This window comes from Sminthopsis crassicaudata, chromosome 5, assembly GCF_048593235.1.
Source record: "Sminthopsis crassicaudata isolate SCR6 chromosome 5, ASM4859323v1, whole genome shotgun sequence".
In the NCBI taxonomy this organism is placed as follows: domain Eukaryota; kingdom Metazoa; phylum Chordata; class Mammalia; order Dasyuromorphia; family Dasyuridae; genus Sminthopsis; species Sminthopsis crassicaudata.
The window spans coordinates 180,597,199-180,619,653 of NC_133621.1; positions in this window are offsets into that span (position 1 = coordinate 180,597,199).

Consider the following 22,455-nt stretch of genomic DNA (forward strand, 5'->3'; position numbering starts at 1 on the left):
CTTTAGTTAATACTCTTGGAATTATGAACAATTATTCACAGAATGTCTAGCAAGAAATTTCTTATACATGAAACAATTTGAACATTTACAAAAAGACACATTACAAAGTTAAATGAACACATAATGTTGCCCCTTCTGTTTGCTAATTGTGTGAAATAACAAGGAACTGCAGAAACAATTTTCTACTGACTTGCCTAGAACAAAAACTTGGAAAAGAGTTTTGGAGACAGAAAAGACATGGAGATAATTTCTTATTTGATACACAAAGAAATTGAAGTCTAAATGCCATAGGCATTTCAGTATACTAGTTTAGTTAAGGTTTGGCAAACAGCTGGTTAGCAAAACTCTTAGTTGATATTGGGTAAGTCTAGATCATAGCACAAGCAGATTACAGTGGATAGGGAGGATATTCTTCAAAGCTCCCAAAGGCAGACAGAACTCATGAGTGGATGGCTAGTATAATTGTACAAATAGATATAGATATAAAGACAATCTTTCTAATATTGTTATTCAAAATGGAATAAATTGACTTAGGAGGTAAGCAATTTATTTTCACTGTTGGTCTTTAGAAAGAATTTGGATAGAATTCTTTTGGTGTTATTGTCTATGGAATAGATGGTCTTTGGTTTGGATGGCTAGCCCTGAAATTCCATGAATCTATGCTTCCACCTTGAAGTCTTCTCTCATCTCTAAGCTGGAAGAGATCTTTCCCTCCTTTGGACTTCCATTCCTCTTTGATTGTGTCTTTTTATAGATTTTATTATTTTCTACTCTGATTTAGAGTTGTTCTTATGAATGTCTTCCCCCTCCCCACTAGAGTATAAAGTATTTAAGGACAGGGGATGTCTGAAACTTTGTAATTTTCCCTATTTGTCATATGCTCTTTATTTTGCTGGTTTTCAAACCGTACTTGAATGAATAAATGAATACATGTGTTTTCTTTTGATTTTGACAGGCCCTAGTAAACTAGAAATGATCAGACAAAAATATCACTCTATGGACATTTTAATTAAATTTCTTTTTAGTAACAAAATGAAAAAATAATTAATTAATGTATATTTTATTTTCCCTCTCCAATTTCACTCATTTTTCTTTTAGACTCTCAAATGTCAGTAGTAATGGAAATTAAGGAAATAATAAGCAAAGTAAACTAAATCTAGTTAATATTGTGTGTTGTTTCTTTAACTTAGATGAAATAAAAGTGGTTTTGATAAAAATTTATCATCAACTTTAAGTCAAAATGAACAGCAGATAAGAAACCTACATTATAGCCAAGAATAGAGTAAAGATAAGCATATGAGAGACATAAGTATGAGAGACAGCCAATGAAAAGATAAAAACTTATGCAGTCATTTCACACTTTATCTTAAATTCCACTTTTCTTTTTTTTTTCCTTTTTTCTTTTTGCTGAGGCAATCTGGGTTGCGTGATTTGCCCAGGGTCACACAACTAGGAAGTGCTACATATCTGAGGCCACATTTGATCTCAGGTCCTTTTGACTTCAGGGCTGGTGCTCTATACACTGCACTACTTAGTTGCCCGTCTTTTTTTCTTTCTTTTAAAATTTTAAAAAAATATTATAGCTTTTTATTTACATGATATATGCATATGCATATATGATACATGATATATGCATGAAATATGCATGCATATATGCATATTTGACAATTGCAAAACGTTCCAACTTTTCCCCTCTTTCCCCCCACCCCTTTCCCCAGATGGCAGGTTGACTAATACATGTTAAATATGTTAAAGTATAACTTAAATACAATATATGTATACATGCCCAAACAGTTATTTTGCTGTACAAAAAGAATTGGACTTTAAAATAGTGTACAATTAGCCTGTGAGGAAATAAAAAATGCAGGACAAAAATAGAGGGATTGATTAGGAATTCTATGTAGTGGTTCATAATCATCTCCCAAAGTTTCTTTCCTGGGTATAGCTGGTTCAGTTCATTACTGCTCTATTAGAACTGATTTGGTTCATCTCATTTTGGAGAGGGCTACATCCATCAGAATTGATCAACAATACTACATGTTGAAGTATATAATGATCTTCTGGTCCTGCTCATTTCACTCAGCATCAGTTCATGTTAAGTCTCTCCAGGCCTTTCTGAAATCATCCTGCTGGTCATTTCTTACAGAACAATAATATTCCATAATATTCATTTACCACAATTTATTCAGCCATTCTCCAGTTGATGGGCATCCACTCAATTTCCAGTTTCTGCCCACTACAAAGAGGGCTGACACAAACATTCTTGCACATACAGGTCCCTTTCCCTTCTTTAAAATGGGATATAAGCCCAGTAGTAATGCTGCTGGATCAAAGGGAATGCACAGTTTGATCATTCTCTGAGTATAGTCCCAAGTTGCTCTCCAGAATGACTGGATGTATTCACAATTCCACCAACAATGTATCAGTGTCCCAATTTTCCCACATCCCCTCCAACATTCTGCTTTATCTTTCCGTGTCATTCTAGCCAATCTGACAGGTGTGTAGTGGTATCTCAGAGTTGTCTTATTTTGCATTTCCCTGATTAATAATGACTTGGAACATCTTTTCATATGGCTAGAAATAGTTTCAATTTCTTTGTCTGAGAATTGTCTGTTCATATCCTTTGACCATTTATCAACTGGAGAATGGCTTGATTTCTTATAAATTAGAGTCAATTCTCTATGTATTTTGAAAACGAGGCCTTTATCAGAACCTTTGACTGTAAAAATATTTTCCCAGTTTATTACTTCCCTTCTAATCTTGTCTGCATTAGTTTTGTTTGTACAAAACCTTTTCAATTTGATGTAATCAAATTTTTCTATTTTGTGTTCAGTAATGATCTCTATTTCTTCTTTGGTCATACATTCCATACCCAGGTCTGAGAGGTAAACTATCCTATGTTCTTCTAATGTATTTATAATCTCATTCTTTATACCTAGGTCATGAACACATTTTGACATTATTTTGGTGTAAGGTGTTAAGTGTGGGTCAATGCCTAGTTTCTGCCATACTAATTTCCAATTTTCCCTGCAATTTTTGTCAAACAGTGAGTTCTTATCCCAAAAGCTGGGATCTTTGGGTTTGTCAAACACTAGATTATTAATGTTTTTGGCTGTTTTGTCCTTTGAACCTAACCTATTCCACTGACCAACTAGTCTATTTCTTAGCCAATACCAAATGGTTATAAATGTTTTATAATACAATTTTAGATCTGGTACAGCTAGGCCACCTTCCTTTGATTTTTTTTTTCATTAATTCCCTTGAAATTCTTGACCTTTTGTTTTTCCATATGAACTTTGTTGTTATTTTTTCTAGGTCATTAAAATAGTTTTTTGGAAGTCTGATTGGTATAGCACTAAATAGATAGATTAGTTTAGGTATATTGTCATCTTTATTATATTTCTTCGCCCAATCCAAGAGCATTTAATACTTTTCCAATTGGTTAGAACTGACTTTATTTGTGTGGAAAGTGTTTTGTAGTTTTGCTCATATAGTTTTTGATTTTCCCTTGACAGATATATTCCTAAATATTTTATACTATTGGTAGTTACTTTAAATGGAATTTCTCTTTGTAACTCTAATTATTGGATTTTGTTAGTGATATATAAGAATGCTGATGACTTATGTGAGTTTATTTTGTATCCTGCAACTTTGCTAAAGGTGTGGATTATTTCTAATAGTTTTTTTAGTAGAATCTCTGGGGTTCTCTAAGTATACCATCATATCATCAGCAAAGAGTGATAATTTGGTTATTTCTTTCTCAACTCTTATTGCCAAAACTAGCATTTCTAATACAACATTGAATAGTAATGGTGATAGTGGGCAACCTTGTTTTACTCCTGGTCTTATTGGGAATGGTTCCAGTGTATCCCCATTACATATGATGTTCACTGATGGTTTTAAATAGATGCTACTGATTATTTTAAGGAAAATTTATTTTTTCCTATACTCTCCATTATACTTTCCACTTATTCCTATACTCTCAAGTGTTTTTGATAGGAATGGATGTTGGATTTTATGAAATGCTTTTTCTGCATCTATTTTATCTCCCTTTTCATCTTCTGCTAGTGCAATCTGTTTTCCACATCATTTCTTTTTTATGTCATCACAATAAAGTCAAATTATACCTACACCCTTGAAGTATACCTCTAAGAAAAATAGTTGTCAAGAATTAAACATATCTTGCCATATATAGATGTAAATGTTTTAACCTTAATGAAACATAGTTTTTTCCTTCCCTTTTTACCTTTTCGTTTTTACTTCTAGTGAATTCTGTATTTGAAGATCAAATTTTCTGTTCAGCTCTGGTTTTTTCACTAAAAATAAATGGAGATCCCCTATTTCGTTGAATGTCTATTTTCCCATGAAAATAATGCTTATTTTGCTGGATAGTTGTTTCTTTGCTGTAGTTCAAGTCTCTGGAATGTCATATTTCAGGCCCTTTTAAACTTGAAACTGCTACGTCTTGAGTAATCCTGATTGTGGTTCCTTGATATTTGACTTGTTTCTTTCTGCTTGCTTGAAGCATTTTCTCCTTGATTTGATAATTCTGAAATTTAGCTATGATATTTTTTTGAGTTTTCATTTTGGGGTCAGGAAGTAATTGGTGAATTCTTTCAATGTTATTTTACACTAGGGCATTTTTCCTTGATGATTTCTTAAAAGATATTGTTGAGGTTCTTTTTTCATCATGGTTTTCAGGTAGTCCAATAATTCTTAGATTGTCTCTCATGAATCTATTTTCTAAGTCAATTGTTTTTCCAATGGGATATTTTACATTTTCTTCTATTTTTTAAAATTTTATTTGACTGATTCTTGATGTCTCATTGAGTCATTCACTTCCATTTGTTCAATTCAAATTTTTAGTAAATTATTTTCTTCAGTTAGGTTTTTTTTAACCTCCTTTTGCATTTGGCCAATCGAACTTTTAAATGAGTTGTTTTGTTCATTAGATTTTTTTTTCCATTTCACCAATTCTATTTTTTAGGGAGTTGTTCTCTGTTTCTATTTCACCAATTCTATTTTTCAGGGAATTATTTTCTCTTCCTATTTTGCCAAATCTATTTTTAAGGAGTGCTTTTCTTTAGACAATTTCTGTGTTTTCTTTTCCAAAGCTCTCATTTTCTCTCCCTATTTTTTCCTAATTCTATTTTAAGATCGTTTTTGAATTCTTCCAAAAGAGCCTTTTGATTTAGAGAGAAACTCATATCATCCTTTAAGGCTTCATTTAGAGACATTTTGTCTTTAATGTCTTCGGGATTTGAAGTCTGTTCTTCCCTGTCTTCTTAATAGTTATCTAGGTCAGTGTTCTTTTTGCTTTTTTGCTCAATTTTTTAAAGGTTGAGGTCTGCTCTTAAGGTAAAGGGGAGATTGTCCCAAGCTTCCTCTACAGATGACAGAGGCTTTATGGTTCCCTGGAGTGGATGCTGCTGGCTTCATTCCTGTTTTGGGTGGGTGTGGCCAAGTCCCACTTTTCATGCTTGAGTTCAGGGGCTCACTGCCTTCTGTAGTTGCATTGGAGGTCTCACTGCCTGTCTGCTGATCCACTGGATTCTGAAGCAGGACAGAATAGTCAGTGCAGCTGTATTTTGGCTTAGATCCTCCTAGTAGATTCCCCTCAAGCAAGGAGACCTCTTCACACTGTGCCTACCTGCAATGCACCTGTATCTGTGCTGCCCTGCCACCTCCCTGCTAGAATGAGACAGACCTTTTCTAAAGTTCTTCAAAAATATCTTCTGCTGGAAATTTGTTACACTTCAAAAATTCATGGGTTCTGTCACTACAAAACCTGTTCAGAGGCTTGATCTATTTTTGATATTGAGGATAGCCAGAAAGAGCTCAAAGAGCTATCTATTCTCTGCCATCTTGGGTCTGATCTCTCTTTCAGTATATTTATGATACAATTTAATTGATGTATTGACATGTCTTCCAGTCCATACATTGATCTTTTTATTGAACTTTTCAAATTTTATTTTTTAAGTATTTCCTTACAGAATTTCTTTATTGATTATACTCATATTTATTTTATTTATTTATTACTCATATTAATTTTTAGTTATGGGAATCTCAGCAAAGGAATAGATACTCCATATGTATTTTTGACATAATACATGTTATTATATGGTCTGTTTAATGACAAGGAGTAGCAGTAGGAAATGGAAAGACAATATTATCAGGTGGGACCAGACAAATGAGTTTTCTCAATAGCAAAGGAGAATCTGTGAAAGGTGGAGAATGAAGAAGAAGAATACATATGACTCAGTCCTGTCCACTGTTTTCTCCTGGAGCAGGGCAAGCATATTCTCTTATCTCATATACATTGACTCTCTAAATAGCCCATCCATAATTGTCAAGTATTTTAAGAGATTTATTTCTCATATATGTTCAGAGATCATCTGATTTTCTTTCTTTCTTTTTTCTTTTTTTTTTTTTTTTTGAACTAAGTCTATTTGAAATCCCATTTCTATTGTTCTATTAATCTGGGAAGGAATTTGTTGAGGGAAATTTTAAGTGCTCTATATCCTAGCCTTTTAAATTATGGTCATGACCCCACACTATTTTATAACTGAATGTAGAGTTCATGAAATTATGATTCATTATCAGTAAATGATTGATTAATTCCTATTAATTTTTTTTTACTTTATTTACTTATTTATCCAGATTCACATAAAAATTTCATAGGGAAAGAGGGGTTGTGAGTAGAAAAAGTTTTAAAAGTGCCATTGTAATATTACAGGGATTTTTAGGATTTTTTTTCCATTTGTTTGAAACTATCATGGGATAACCTTTGTGTTCAGATTGACCTAGATAAATTATTTCATGTTAAAATCATGTGAAAAAATTTATCAAAGCTTTAAGTTAGAATGTCCAATATACTAAAGAGAATTAGAAGAGCTTTCACCCAGGACAATTTGATTTCTTACCCAAGGGTGTTATGATGATTTCCATTCACTCTTAAGGTCTGTAATCCCTCTTGGGAGAATATCAGATGTTGTGGGAGTTCTTTTAGGACTAGATGGTTTTTACTCCCTTCCTAAGGGGAGAGAGAAAGCTTAGTTTTATTTTCACATATAAAGATTCTGATAAAGGCCTCATTTTCAAAATATATAGAGAATTTACTCAAATTTATAAGAAATCAAGCCATTCTCCAATTGATAAATGATCAAAGGATATAAACAAATGATTTTCAGATGAAGAAATTGAAACCACTTTTAGTCATATGAAAAGCTGCTCCAAATCACTATTGATCAGAAAAATGCAAATGAAGACAACTCTGAGATACCACTACACAACTCTCAGATTGGCTAAGATGACAGGAAAAGATAATGATGAATGTTGGAGGTGATGCAAACTGGGACACTGGGTGGAATTGTAAATACATATATATATATATATATATATATATATATATATATATATATATATATATATATATATATATATATATATATATATATATATATATATATATATATATGTATGTATGTATTATGGAATCTTATTTTTCTGTAAGAAACGGCCAGCAGGGTGATTTCAGAGAGGCCTGGAGAGACTTACATGAACTGATACTTAGTGAAATGAGCAGAACCAGGAGATCATTGTATATGGCAACAGTAAGATTATCCGACGACCAACTCTAGTGAATGTGGTTCTCTTCAACATTGAGATAATTCAAACCAGTTCCAATTGTTCAGTAATGAAGAGAATATGCTACACCCAGAGAGAGAACTATGGGAAATGAGTTTGAACCACAACATAGCATTTCCACTCTTTCTGTTATTGTTTGCATACATTTTTGTTTTCCTTATCAGGTTATTTTTAACCTGCTTTCTAAATCAGATTTTTCTTGTGCAGCAGGATAACTGTATAAATATGTATACATATATTGGATTTAACATATACTTTAACATATTTAACATGTATTGACGGACTCCCTGCCATCTAGGGAAGGGGGGTGAGGGGAAGGAGGGGAAAAGTTGGAACACAAGGTATTGCAAGAGTCAATGTTGCAAAATTACCCATGCATATGTTTTGTAAATAATAAAAAAAAAAACTATAATAAAAAAAGAGAGAGACAGAAAGCTTAATTTTTCCTGTTCCCCTCACATGGAAGCTAGTGATAGGATTACAAATAGAAGAACTTTTGCCTGGGATCCTTCAGCTCCTTAACCTTTTATGTTTTCTTCCTGAATAGATTACCTTGTAAGTTTGAAAGACCCAGAGGTTTAGGAAGTTACATCACCAGCAAACATCTATATATTTGGTTACAATTGGAAAAACAACCAGAACATTCTAGAAGCATGAAAAGCTACTGCATTGTAAGGACAGATTAACTAAACACGGCTATTTGTTTGGATATTGCCAAAATTATATAAAATATTAAATGCATGATTAGTAGGCTTACAAAATTGCTTTATGTTTGGACAATTATTAGCCTTCCTTCCAGTTGTTATAATGTTGCTAAATTGCTTAAACTGTATAATCCTCTTAATTCTGTTAATGTATGTAGTGACTTTTTTATGTTTACCATTCTTTTTTTTTTGTACACAGAAATAAATAAACCAATTTTATACTTAATTCATATGCCCCCATTCCCTTCCCCCAAGAAGCAAAAATAAATAATTTCTCTAGGCCTTGTTAATGAATCATAAATGTGGAAAAGGAAACTTTCTTTCATAAGAGATAGACTTCCCAGGACTGAGGCTAGTGCAAATTCACAGATAATACTAAAACTGGAAGTTTCATTCTTCAGTTCCAGTTGATCCTGCTGAAAATCTTAGGAGGCTTTCAGACTAGACTGGTATACAAGACAGCTGTTTTTATTTTGAATTTAGGGAAAAACATCTATGAATGATAATGAAACTTTTTGACTGTATGTTTTCTTCTTCCTTCTACTCAAAAAAAAAAAAAAAAAAAAAAAAAGGTGAAAAATTGAATCTGCCTTGCCTTCCTTAATAGCCTTCAAAAGTGTCATTAAGCACACTATCTCTATTTGTTTAAATTTGAAAAATGGATAGGTTATGGTTAATATGTGACAACAATAAAGCTTTCCATTTTTTTCTCAGCAAGATTTTCTGTTTTATTAGATGTGCTTGTTCTCTTAAAATGTCAAAACGGGAGCCTCATTTTTCAATTTTAATTATTCATTACATTCAGGATGTTTGAGGTAAGGCTTTTTAAAAATATTTTGTAATTGTATTTTTATATCTATTGTAGAGTGAATTTTCCTTCTATGACCCACATACTACATCTTGCATCCAAAAAAAATTAAATATAGTTTTACTCTAAATTGTGATTTTTGTTGATAAGAAATTGCACAGTATCCAAAGGGTTACTATGCAGAGGCAGATGTTTATTTTAGACTATTTTTACTATAAAGTTCAATTGTATATTTTGCCATTATTTACTTATTGCTCCATATATCATCATGAAAATAACAAGTTAATGCAAAACATATCTTCATTCTAGAATGATTTCAGTTGATGATGATGATGATGGAAGAGAATAGACAGTTTGAGTTTCTTAATTTAAAGGGAACTTATAAAATCACGTTCAACAATAAAAAAAGGATTAGAAAATGAAACTAATATAGCAAAAGAAGAAAAATCTATGTGCAATATGATATTCAAGGGGGAAGGGGAAGCCATATGAGAAAGTATAGGATGGTATCCTAAATTCTTTGCTCTTTAAAATTTGGCAAATGTAGGGATTATAAGAAACTCACTTCTGAGACCATGGGGACCTTTTGTATTTCTAAAGACTTAATATATAAGTGTCAAAACATATTATGCTTCATATAAGGCTGTTTACACCAAAGGACAAGTTTTAGTTCCAGGGATTATGTCTCATTTCTTATTACTTAATTTTTAAAATCACGAATGCTCATCACTATTTTTGGATGACCTAAATATAGCATTTCTTTCTCTTTTATCTTTATGAGAAAATTCCAGACTTTAACAAATATTTTTAAAATGGGGATTAGTTGTAAGAGAATTAAAATATAAAATGAGAAAACAAATGCACTAAAAAGCATTCTTTCATTTTATATACAGGAACAATAATGAAAAAGCAATAATGAGTGAGCCTGCAATTTTCAGTTATATAATAATTTTCTAATAATCTGTATTTGGCTTAAGTCATCACATCTAACACCATCTTTGCAAAATAATCTTATTGTCAATTTCCAAAACAGAACAAAGAATTGTTTTCTGAAACACACCTGTTTTTTTACACCACTATTTTACATGATATGTTCAAAGATGCATTTGCATTGTTAATTTTTACAATATCACCAGAAACATTTTTTTCTGTATATCCCTGGTCTTCTATTTTATTCTTGTAAATCAGACTCAAAAAATCAATTTAAGTACTTTAATTTTGTGTCGGTACTGTGAAATGTTTGTGTACGTGCTATAAAATTCTGGTTTTAGGGAATTCAAATAATGTTAATATAATAGTATCCCCTTGTATTTCATATTATTCAATCTTAATGAAATGAAAGAATAAATCAAAATAATCTATAAATAACTATCAAATGGCACTGATTGGTCTTGGCCTCCCACCTTCTGTTTGTTAATCTTTTTCAAGCCTCACCAACTGTGTCTACAACCATACATGTTTTAATAAAGCTATTTGAGTTAAACATAAAATGTATTTTCCTATCACATCTGTCTGTATATTTATCTATTTCTTCAGCTATTTTGTACTTTCTATTTACTACTCACCACTTAAATGGTTAATCAAAATCTCTTCATCTAACATTTTTAGATTTCTCTTTACCTATCTTTCTATAAGTGGTTTTTTCCTTTTTTTCTTATCTTCTAGAATATTTCATAATTTTATTCTATTTTAATTATGACTTTAAATAGGTGAGCTTTTCCGTTCCCTCCAACTTTCATACACAGTAAATTTGTGCATTTGGTGGCTCCAAATTCTGATACTATGGAACACTCCAATGTAGGTTCCCAAATGCAATGTGTTCTAAATATACCAACTGCTTAGATATTATATAATTGTTTTCAACTTGCTTTCCTAAATGTTGTTTTGTTGTATTAATATTTCCTATCATGTGCACTATTTTAATTGAGCCACTAGTGTTGCATTAAGAAGGCATGCTGGGTTGACATAAGGCCTCTTCTAAGTATAGCATAGATTGAAGTTTTGAAGTTTTGCAAGAATGTTAACATGCTGGTTTAGAGCTCCAAAACTTTCATTCCTCCAGATGGAACATTGTTAATATTCTGGATTTGTGGCATTGCACTATTTTGAAACAAATAAAATGATGCAGTAAAGAGTAAGATTTTTTTTTGGCCATATGGCTGTTTATTTCTGTGTGTTGAGCCTAACTGTGAAATAAATGGTTTCTCAATATGGGACAGCTACACATTCACACCAGGTGCACCTGGTTAGCACAAGAAAACCTTCTTTTTGATAGTTTAAAATTAGCAGTATTGTAATTTGAGAATTTTTTCTCTTCATTTACAAAGCTATGGGAAAAGGTCTGACTCCCAGGACACATGGGGGGTTATGTGCCAAAAACATTTAACTTAAACCACAGCAACAATGTCAACAACAACAACAACAACAACAACAACAACAACAACAACAAAAACAGCAGCCATTTAAAATGGGAAATAGCAATTTCATAAACTGAAAATGGGATTTAAATTGATAATGAACTTAAATATTAGATAGTATGAATATTTAACTAAAATTAGGAATAATTCTGAGATTTGAGCCAGATAAGTACCATAGGCAAAGAGACTTTAGTCTGACAAAAATTACTAATGTCATTATGGGTAATATTCAATTTTTCTTTAATTTAGCTTTATGATTGAGGTAAAAATAATTTATTTTTTTGAAATGATAGAATTCTAAATGAAAGTTTTCCTTTACTAAATAGCATAAGGCTGCCATAACAATTGTATTTATAAAATAAGGATATCTGTTCATAATCTCATGAGATCAAAGTGTGATCCCATGATCAAAGGTGTGCCCATTCTTTGACCAGAGATCAACCTTTGTCACATTGAACATTTTGGAGAAATGTGGCATTTTTACTCTCTAAAGTTTTTCAAAGCAACTTTTGTAGACATTTTTGATTGGACCAAATTTGGTTGTTCCATAGTCTTTCCAAGACATTTCTATCCAATACCAGGACTTTTCCAAAAGCTGTCTTTACAGCCTGTTTATACAGAAAGATGTTTTTTGAAACATTTTAAATATGTAGCAGACTTCCATTGAAAATATCTATCTTAATATGGGGATATCATTGGGTTGGAGTTTATTAGTGCTAAGGAGAAGAGTCTTCAGAAATTACTCTAGCACTTTTGAAGACCACAAACAAAAGAATTTTCCCAATCCTGACCTGTTTTACCAGAAGACATAGACTGGGAATTGTTTGCACAATACAGAACAGAGGTAGAATGAAAATTGGCTAATCAGCAGTCCTGCATACTGTTTTTTAGTTTTATGCAATTAACATGTCAGATATATAAAAGATATATAATTTATCTAAAATATATATAATTATAATTTAAGCTACCTAATAGTTTTTAAGTTTACATGTGTTCTGTGATTCTTTTGTGTTATTTGGTATTTTTTAAATGTGTATTGAAAATAAATAGTGTTTGATACTTGACTAAATGCTATATTGAATATCTTTTTACTTCTTTCTTTGGTGATATTATAACATTAGCCAAAACCTATCATTAAGTAATTTTTCTCTGGGCCTTTAGGGTAAAAATTTAACAAGCCATGAGTATAAGAAGAAAGGAGCCTATACACTCTTACTCTCATTTGAACCTAATATAGAACAAGTAATTGAGTCTAGAATAGAAGGACCTTTTAGAGAAAAAGGAGTTAGTACAATGCCTTATTCCTTCTGATCCTAGTAATGTTTTATTAATATTATGTATAAATATGTCAACATATATGTACATACATTCACACATAGGTGAGTTCTTAAAAGGCTAAAGTTAAAATATTTTATATATTTTTCTATAGTTTATAACATTTCTCTCATTTTCTCTTTATTTTAGATAATAGTTTGGAGAAATTTCAATGATTTTGGTAGATTTATCATCTATTCAAATATTTTGATTATTAGCTATTACATATATTAGTTTTTGTTGTCACGTCTTGAATTTTCCAAATACATAATCATGTCATATCCATATAAAGAAATTTTAACTTCCCCATTGCCTATGGTTATTTTCATTTAAAATTTTTTTCCATTATTGCTAACATTTTAAAGACTATGTCAGATAGAAGTGCTGAGAGTAGGGGCAGCTAGGTGGCGCAGTGGATAGAGCACCAGTCCTGAATTCAGGAGGACCGACCTGAGTTCAAATGTGCTCTCAGACCCTTAACACTTCCTAGCTGTGTGACCCTGGGCAAGTCACTTAATCCCAGCCTCAGGAAAAAAAGAAGTGCTGAGAGTAAAAAGCTTTATTTTTAACCTATTTAATGGACATTCTTTAATGGAGTATGACTGACATTTAAAGCTTTTCATCATATAGTTCTTATTGAACTATATTTCCTTTCCTTCTCCCAGATTAAATAGGACCAAACCAATGTTTAGTGATTAGAATATTAAGGTACAGAGATATTAATTGAATTGTACTTCATTTAATTTTTTATGTAATGAATTTGTGATGCTGAATTGAAAGACACAATTGAAATTGCACTTTTCAGTTTTAGTTTGATGGTTTATATACAGATTATTATGGATGATTGGGAGTTCTGACTCATCCCTCAATGATTATTATTTAGGTTTAGCACTGATTTCAAAGTTCTGGTTTTGAATATTTCTTTGATACCCTAAACACACCATTCTTTTGTTCTCTTGGGTTCTTATGAGAGAGGAGTTTTCTTCCTTTTAAATCTATTTCTCACGTTCATCCAGATAAATTAACATAGTTATTGATGTGAAACAATTTGTCCTTAATACTTGGTTATGTGTAGCTCTTATAGCTAATGTATACTTTGGGTCTATAATTTATTTTTGCATGGATTGAGCAGTCAAATTAAATGCTCAATTAATTAGTTTAACTGTTTTTTAATTTGCATAGCATTTGAATGAATAAATAGATATTTTGTATAAATATACTCTGAATTGATCATGAAAAAGTCAATATAGTTTTAAAAGTTGTAAAGATATTACAAACATTAAATTATTAAATTCCTTATTAATAAGACTTAAAATCCTTATGTAAGCCTCTAATTATGGTAAAGAACTGTACACAGAAAAGGAAAACAGTGGCTAATAATGTATTAGTGTAGTGACTATGGTGTAATGGCAATAGTGGTGTACTGGAAGTCATGAGATATAGGTTCAAATGCAGACTTGATGACTATATAAAAATTACATTTTTCTGATACTCATTTTTTTCATCTAAAATGAGGATAATATTTACCTCAAAGGGTATTAATAATTCATTTTTCTTTATGATTAAGATAAAATGACATAAATATCTAAAATATTAAAAAAGTCTTCCTACTCTATTCATATTATTTATATCATACAATGTAGTTAGAGTTAGAAAAATGTTCTAGGATTTGCTTTAGAAAAAAAAAACAGAGAAAAATGACACCATAAAGTGGTGAAAAATAACTGTTTTGCACTAAAAACGTTGGTTACGTTTGTAAGAGCAGCTAGAAAGAACAGTGGATAAAACTTTGGGATTGGTATCAGTGAGAATCTTCTTCATATGTTAAAATTTACACTCAGACACTAGCTGGAGAAGTCACTTAACCCTGTTTGTCCCAGTTTACCCATCTGCAAAATGAGCTGGAGAATGGAATGACAAATCACTCCAGTATCTTTACCAAGAAAAATCTAAACAAGATCACAGTCAGACATGACTAAAATGACTGAACTGTTTTCATTTCCTTTCACTAAATTATAAACTATTTTGTTATTATGAGCAACTAGGTGGCTCAGTGGATAAAATGCTAGCCTTGGAGTATAGAGGACCTGAGTTAAAATGTGGTTTCAGATAGTTACTATGTGTTCCTGGACAAATCAGTCAATCTTTTGCCTCAGTTTCCTCATCTTTAAAATGAACTGGAGAACAAAATGTCAAACTACTTCAATATCTTTGTCAAGAAACCCTAGATGGCATCACCAAGAGTCAGACATAACTAAAATAATTTCACAACAACAAAACATTTTTAGGACAGACCTCTCAAGTCTTGATACATAAAATACAAAATATTTAAGGTTAATAATATTAGGTTCATGTTTGTTAAAAAGTGGAATTCTAGCTTTATTTAGATAGCTAAATAATTTTGACCTCTTTTGCTAATATTAAGTATAGGTTCTCAGAAAAATATTTTAAATCAGAATGGGAGAGGTTGTTTTCCATCCATGGGTCCAGTAAAATTTTATACCTTTTTGTCCCTGCCTATTTAAAAGCAAATACTTTTGCCATATTTTACCATAAATGACAATATAAATCCTAAACTAAGGAATATATCAGTATTCTAAGTGAAATAATTTTATATTACTCAGATATTATTATATAACTAAGAAAGTAAATGCTGAATGAAAAGACATTTGCAAAGTATTTTACTGTGGGAATATTTTTCTATTCTCCCTCTTCCAAACTACTATGAAGTATATTCAAATGAAACATTTTCTGACATTTGAACCTATTCTAAAATTAAAAAGAACAATAACTTTCTATTATAAGGTTATAAAATATTTTTCTGTATAAAACTATATTTTTAAAAATAAAGAATAACAAAAAATTATCAAGGAGAACAACATTTTATAAATATAAGAGGATACATAGATTTTTGCTCAACTAATTATCGCTCCCAACTGAAACAAGTTTCTTAGACCTTCCCAAGGTATCGCCTAGGACTAAGAAGTTCATAAATGTTAAATTAGAAACTTTGCTTTATGATGCAAACCATGACTGTGACCTAAGCAAGAATATACAATATTTCCCCCCCCCCCCTCTGTTATTCTGTCACTTTTATTCCCTTTGATGCTCTTTCTTCACTTTCAGGAAAGGAGCATAGGGAGTTCAGATTTGTGGCCTACTCCCCTGTTGTCCTTCCTTCTACAGACACTGAAAACCAGATGAAACCTTAGAGTGTGCACTGTTGCACACAAATAAAATTTCCTTCCTTTCATTGATAACTTTTTCTCCTTTATTAAAGTTTCTTTCAGAGAGCAGTAAGCCTTATTATTCATTCCATCCAGTTCCAGTCACCACATTCTTGTACAGATGAGAAATTATAGAAGCTTGTATTTTTTTCCCCTTTATATGTATGGATCTTCAGTAAGCTCTTTATTCCTTATAGTTTGTGGAGCTCATGAACTGAGTGAATCTCCATAGGCACACTGTATCCAGCAGATCATAAGGGCTTTTTTGGCCCTTATAACCTTTCTGGTTATATTTTTTATAGCAGCAGTTCTACTGTAGAGTTGATTCAGCATCTCCATGATCAAAACCCACATGTGTATATCGTATTTTGTATTGCTTGAGGATTATGGAAGAGAATAAGAAAGATGACAAGGTGATTTTTTCCTTTTCTTTTTTCTTCATTAAAATTTATGCTGAATTTTTCTTGAGAACACTACAGACATAAAAGTCCAGACATAAGAGTAGTGTATCTATGGCAAAATATTTTGAGTCTCAGTGTATTACTAGTGACTTCCATAGGTATCAAGTCTGGACAGAGTTCTTGGAAGTAAGAAAATATAAATTGAAACAAAATAAACATCTATCTCTGCCTTCAAAAAGAACTAAAATTTTAAAGGAGTGATTTAATTTTGATCTCATCTTGAGATAAATCCATAGAAGCTGTATCATGTGTGAATTTAGCTTAGTTTTTAATGATCCAGTGATCACAGATGTCATTTACTGCTACCAATTTCCTAGAAATATAAAGGTTCAGGAAGCCAAAAAGGACTCATATTGAAGTAAAATTTCCAAGTCCTAGAATGCCAAAGTTACTAGAAGGTCTGAATTTCAAAAGAATTAGAGATTTGGATACAGTACTTGTTCTATATCTAAGGAAGATGCTATGGAATTAATGCTGAGTATAGTCTGGAAGACCTTTTATATTATGGTTCCTCTACTTCAAGTTTCTCTGAGATGAATTTTTATTTTTTCTTGGTTTCTTTGAGAATTCAACTCAAATATCACCTTCTTTATGATGTCTCTTCAGGTACCCTTTCAGCTGCTAGTCTCTTTCTCTCTGAGATTATTTTCTATCTACTCTATGTTCTTATCCCTTCCATTATAATGCAAGTTTGTCTTTTTTGTATCCCCAGAATTTAGCACAGTTTCTGACATAAGTAAGTGCTTAATATGAATGCTTATAGACTGACTAATCATCACAGCTTTCATCAACATTTAGGAGAAGAAACACCCTATAGGTTTACTTGTTTTTGAACCACAAAAACTCAGCTTCATTTAGTTCTTAATGTTTCTCTCTAACAGTGGAAAATATGATTAACATTTTTATAACAGCATAAATGCCAAACAGACTATGGTATAATTTCTAAATCTAATGGAAACTGACCATACTTTCCTGTATTATTTGGTTTTGTATTAAAATATTTTCATGTAAATATCTATGCTGAAGACACTGATTAATTTGTACTATCTGAGAACATAAAAGTGCAGCAGGATACCTGTCTTGTAATCTTTCTTAGTATTTGATATGCCCAAAGGGGAAAAAAGATAAATGTCTGAAATTAAAACATGTATCAATATTATTCATTAGAGATGATCCCTCTAGTGAGATTTCTTTCAGAAATAGTCTATTAGTGAAGAACTCATTTAAGGCTTATTTCTAACTTATATAACTCTAACCTATATAACTTTAATTCCTAACTCTATATAACATGCCTTAATTTCACAAAAACCTCTTTAAAGGAAGTCATAATTTTCTTCTCCTTTGCAGTAGGGTTGTAATTTATTGTTAAACACTTTGCTTCACTTTGTCACTAAAAGATTTTGGCTCAATGTGGTTACTCAGGGTGCTATAGTTGGGTAAGCCACTGGGTGGAGATGTAAGCTTAAACTGCTTCATTTCTCTCATTCACAGGTGGAAAAAGACAACAGCCATTCTGATATATTGGTTTATACAATTAAGCCACTAGGTGGTATTCAAAGTTTGAACTATATTATCTCACTACAGATGCATGCACAAAATATCAACTTCAATGTACCTCAACCTGTTTCAGAGATTTTCTGGGATTTTTACCTTGAAATGAGAACAATTTCAATGAAAACACATAATTCTGTCACTCATAATCTCATCCCATTAAAATTCTAATCCTTTTTTTTTTAATTTTACACAACAAGAAAAACTATTTTCATTCATATGTAGATAAAAGTTTATGTATTGAAGGAGTCAAATTTAACAATGTGCAGAGTTCTGGATTAGTGGGGAACACTTCTGAAATATACTTCTTATCATGAGTATATCCCCAAAGAGAGTCTAGAAACTACATTTATCTTTTTCAAAGAAGGAATGAATAATGCTTCTTAAATTCTCATTAACAACTCCTTTCCTCACTTAACCAAATAAAGTCATCTCTTCACCAGTTACTAATAACATCAAACCAGCATCATTAAAAAACATCCTGGGCTTTAAAGGTTCTGGCATATTCATAATAGGAAGAAAAGTTCTACTAATATTATTTTAATTCAGCTTACTTGAAAATAAATTCTATCAAGACATAGATGTCTAGCAGATATAATATTAACAAATAAAATTTTGGTTCAAATTATGCTACTAATTATATCTTCATTTTTATATTCATGTAAGTAAATGCTAAACTTATATTTTTTTTCTGTTCCTTCTTTGTAATTTCATTTATTTATTTATTTTTAATACACATTGGTTTATGAATCATATTGGGAGAGAAAAATCAGAACAAAAGGGAAAAATCATGGGAGTGGAAAAAAAAAACAGAAAAAAAGTGAGCATAGCATGTATTGGTTTACATTCAGTCTCCATAGCTCTTTTTCTGGATGCAGATGGCATTTTTCTTTTGAAGTTTATTGGTATTGCCTTAAGTCACTGAACCACTAAGAACCAAGTCTTTCATAGTTGATGATTGCACATTCTTGCTGTTATTGTGTACAATATATTCCTGATTCTGCTTGTTTCACTCAGTATCAGTTCATATAATTCTTTTCAGGCCTTTCTAAAATCATCTCATTCATTATTTTTATAGAACAGTAACATTCCATTACCTTCATATACCAAAACTTATTCAACCATCCTCCAATTGATGGGCATCTAATCATTTTCCTCTTCTTTGCCACCACAAAAGAGCTGCTACAAACATTTTTGCACATGTGGGTTCTTTCCCCTCCTTTATGATTTCTTTTGGATACAAACCCAGTAGTGGGTACAACTGGGTCAAAGGGTGTTCATACTTTTAAAGCCCTTTGGGTATATAATACTTTTCTATGATGATACAAGTATTCTGAAAATATTCAGCCCTGAAATGTCAGCTACTATTTCTAGTCTACTTATCATTTTATCATGCAAATATAACACAACTGATTGTCAATGAAAATTTACACTAAAATAATTCTAGAGCAACTCTCTTAACATTCAAATAAATGGAATATAAAATATATTTTTTTAAAATACTGCATGTTATATTTCAGAAGGCAAGGAATACAGTAGTCACTTTATTTGCACTTCATTTCCCATATGATTTATGTCTTCTAACATCAGCACTCTTCAGTTATCTTCCCTATAAATATGTCCTCCATTTAGTATTATCTCCATTGACTCACCTCATTTGCTTCTACCATATTTCTCCTCTCCTAAAATCTCTTCATTATCTCAATTGTAAACATTGTTAATGAGTATTAAGAAGTACCTATTGTATTTGTGAAAATATATAGTAATTATGAAATTATTATAGCAAACTAAGGAATTCTTATTTAAAATGAGAATTTGTTACATAAGACTTTTCACTTTAAGATGAAACATTATTTTGAACTAAATCAAATAGAATTCTCACACTGGAGAAATATAAGCAATTTTAGGAATTTTAAATAACATTTTTTCCTAATTTCAGACTTCAAAAGAGAATTTTGAAATAATATCTATATTGAGTGACCTCAATATGGATAAAGGACTTTGAGTTTAGGTCCTGCCTCTAATATATATGTATTAGTTATACGGTCATTGGAAAGTCACTTAACCTTTCAGTGCTGACAGTTAATTCCCTAAGCCTCAAATTGCAGATAAATTGCTAATCTGCAGTAGTAGAGAGAGAAGTCACATTGGGAGTTGGAAACACTCACAAAATCACCTCCTCCAAAATAGGCAAGTACCAAAGGCAATTCTCCCAGTTATTAAAATGTTCTCTGTTCTCCATTAGTCAAACTAATGAACTCAACTCACAAATGGTATTCAGAAAATTTAAAGCTTTCACAGAGCATTCAAACAAAAGTTGAATGACTTTCAAGTTAAAAGAAAAAAATATTTTTTTGAATATTCAGAGTAATATTCAATTTCAAGTTTTTCCCCCTTAAAGAACAGGTTCACTTAAGGTGTTTATTGTCACATAAATCTATTATTGACCTAATTTTAAGTAAGTAGAGGTCAAAGTCATCTCAGTGATTAACTTTAATATCTTAGTGTAGGGGTTACAAAAAGAAAAGAAAGGTACAACAACAAGAGCACATTAAAGAATATGCAATCTAACAAAGAATTTTAGATGAAACCCTACAACTGAAAGTTATATTCTTTATGTCATTTATTCTATTAATTGTATTATAAAACTGGTAAACTCATAAATGTGTTAATAGCATTTTACTTTATATATTTTTCTATATATTTAGTTATATATAATTATATTATCAACATGATAAAACACCCACAGGAGTGTGATGCATTTTTCACATAAGGATAGCTTCATATTTAGAAAAATAGAATAAGTAGTATTTCATCATGGTTTTAAAACCAAGAGAAATAAAATGAAAAGGAATGTGCCATAGTAATTAGAATACTGGGCATCACATCAGGAAGACCTTGGTTAATAATATATCTCCTTCCTTTGCTAACTATGTGGTGCTGGGAAAGTTGCTCAGTCTTGCTAAGCCTCCATATCTTCAACTTTAAAATGGGATTAATGATTAATCTATATTTTCTGCCCTACAGGGCATATATGTATGAAAATTATCTTACAATCCAAGCCCTGTTAAATTTTTCTTAAAAGATCTCATATTTTTAGTGGATTTGATATGAGTTAGAAATGGAATGTGGCAACCAAAAAAAAAAAGTTGCAGTTTTAGATTGCTTCCCTTGGTAGGACATAATAACCATCTTCAAGTATGAAGAGTCATTGTAGGGGGTGGAGAGGAAGTAGATATTGTATTTGGACACAGAGGATAGTATTATGTCACAGTGGACTGATAGTGCTAAGGAGAAAATATTTTGTTAGGTATTAGAAAAAAAACACAACAAAACAAGCAACTACCTAAGAACTAGAGGTATCTCAAAATTTTATAAGCGGATTTGAGAGACGATAATTTTTTTCTTCAAGGAGAAGTTAATGACCACTTCTTAAACATGTTATTGCAGGTATTCCTTTTCTGTATTAGTTGGAAAAACTAATTACTGAATTCCCTTTACAATATAAAATTCTGCTATATTATGATTAATGTCCTCCTTTTAAGTGAATAATAAACAGAATATTTTAGACTTGTTTTCCTCAAGCCTCTCATAGCTTTCATCTCTTTACCTAGCCAAAAAACTTTAATTTTGCTTTACTGAGAAAATTGAAACCATTAGACATTAGTTCTTCTTTATCCTGTTTCTCTTATACAATATACCTTGACATCATAACCCAGTCCTTTTTTCTTTCCCTTGGCTCTGAAAATGAGATGGTTTTTCTATTTTCCAGGATAATCCATGTCCTGAACATGTGCCTCCTTTGATCCTTTACTTTCTCTTCCCTAGAAGACAGTAACTTCCCAACCCAACATTCAACTTTTTCCTTTCTATTTATTCTTTCCTTAATGTCTTCAAACACATTTTAGGCTTCCCCATCCTTAAAAGAAAGAGACCCCAAAATTTAGATTGCTAATATAGTCCTCTGAAAACTATCATAAAATATCCATTTCTGAACCAAACTTCTAAAACAATTAGTACTCACTACCTGCATTTTCTTTCCTTTTACTTCTTAGCTCTTAGGCTTCCCACTTTATCACTTGACTAAAACTGTTAATCAAAACTACCCCAAACTTCTTAATTAACAAATAATATTTTTCCCCATCATCTTCTCTGCTCTGTCCTATCTAAATTTACATAACATTACTCTCTTTTATTTCTACTACTATCTAGCTAACCTTTCCTTCTCAATTTCCTATGCTGATACATTATATCACATGCTCATAATTGTTGATATTCCATAGGGCTCTTTCTTGCACCTTCCACTCCTCTCTTTCTAGCCTCATT